The sequence below is a fragment of the Arachis ipaensis genome, chromosome B05, assembly GCF_000816755.2.
Source record: "Arachis ipaensis cultivar K30076 chromosome B05, Araip1.1, whole genome shotgun sequence".
Lineage (NCBI taxonomy): Eukaryota > Viridiplantae > Streptophyta > Magnoliopsida > Fabales > Fabaceae > Arachis > Arachis ipaensis.
Genome location: NC_029789.2, coordinates 34,454,371 through 34,456,187, shown reverse-complemented (window position 1 = coordinate 34,456,187; position 1,817 = coordinate 34,454,371).

Genomic DNA, 1,817 nt, shown 5'->3' with positions numbered 1-1,817 from the left:
GATTGAGTTAAAAAAGATAAGATAGAAGATATAGTTTAATTTTGAAAAGATATGATAGATTTTTGAAAAAGATAAATCTGAATTTTGAAAAAGATAATATGGAGATTTGAAAAAGATATGGATTAGTTGAAAAGATTTTTGAGTGAAAAAGATTTGTTTTCAGAAAAGTTTTGAAAAGAGTTTGGATTGAATTTGGAAAGAGGGATTTTTAGAAATTAAGGATTTTAGAAATTAGGGTTCTTAACATGTTCATGTAAAAATCATGCATTGAAACATAAAATTTGAAATTAAAATGGAAATACGTGTGGAAAAATGAATTTGGCTCCTCCCTGCTGTCCTGGCGTTTGAACGCCCAAACACTGCCTGTTTTGGGCATTCAGCGCCCAAATGCTGCTCTCCTGGGCGTTCAACGCCCAGCTGCTGCCATTACTGGCGTTCAACGCCCAGTGGGTGCCCCTTTCTGGCGTTGAACGCCCATATTGCTACCATTACTGGCATTCAACGCCCAGTGGATGCCCATTTTGGGCGTTGAACGCCCAAAATATACTTTTACTGGCGTTTTCTTGCCAGTGAGCTCTTTTTCTCTATTTTGTGTGCCGAGGTCTTCTGTAAATGATTCTTTACCTTGTTGCCAAAACAAATAAGAATAAAAATAGAAATAGGGCAAAATGCTTAGAGGATTGTTGCCCCATGGCTGGGTTGCCTCCCAGCAAGTGCTTCTTTATTGTCTTTAGCTGGACCTTGCTGAGCTTTTAATCTAGCTTCAGCCTTGAGCATTCTTGCTCAATGTTGCCTTCAAGATAATGCTTGATTCTCTGTCCATTGACAATGAACTTCTTATCAGAATCAATATCTTGAAGCTCCACATAACCATATGGTGATACACTTGTAATCACGTATGGTCCCCTCCACTGGGATTTCAGTTTCCCGGGGAATAGCCTGAGTCTAGAGATAAACAACAGGACCTTCTGTCTTGGTTCAAAGATTCTAGATGACAGCTTTCTGTCATGCCATTTTTTTATTTTTCTTTATAAAGCTTGGCATTTTCGAAAGCTATGAATTTGAATTCCTCTAGCTCATTTAGCTGGAGCAATTGTTTTTCTCCTGCTAATTTGGCATCAAAGTTTAGGAATCTGGTTGCCCAGTAGGCTTTATGTTCCAGTTCCACGGGCAGGTGACATGCCTTACCATACACGAGTTGGTATGGAGAGGTCCCTATAGGGGTCTTGAATGCTGTTCTGTAAGCCCACAGAGCATCATCCAAGCTCCGTGCCCAATCCTTTCTACGGGTATTTACTGTCCGTTCCAGGATTCTCTTTAATTCTCTGTTAGAGACTTCAGCTTGCCCATTGGTTTGTGGATGATATGGAGTGGCCACCTTGTGGCGAATTCCATACCGAACCATGGTAGAGTAAAGCTGTTTATTGCAGAAGTGAGTGCCCCCATCACTGATTAGTATTCTAGGGACACCAAACCTGCTAAAGATATATTTCTGGAGGAACTTCAGCACTATTTTAGTATCATTGGTGGGTGTGGCAATCGCCTCAACCCATTTTGATACATAGTCAACTGCCACCAGAATATAAGTGTTTGAATATGATGGTGGGAAAGGTCCCATGAAGTCAATTCCCCATACGTCAAACAACTCAATTTCCAAGATTCCTTATTGAGGCATGGCGTAACCATGAGGCAGATTACCAGCTCTTTGGCAACTGTCACAATTACGTACAAACTCTCGGGAATCTTTATAGAGTGTAGGCCAATAGAAGCCACATTGGAGGACCTTGGTGGCTGTTCGCTCACCTCCGAAATGGCCT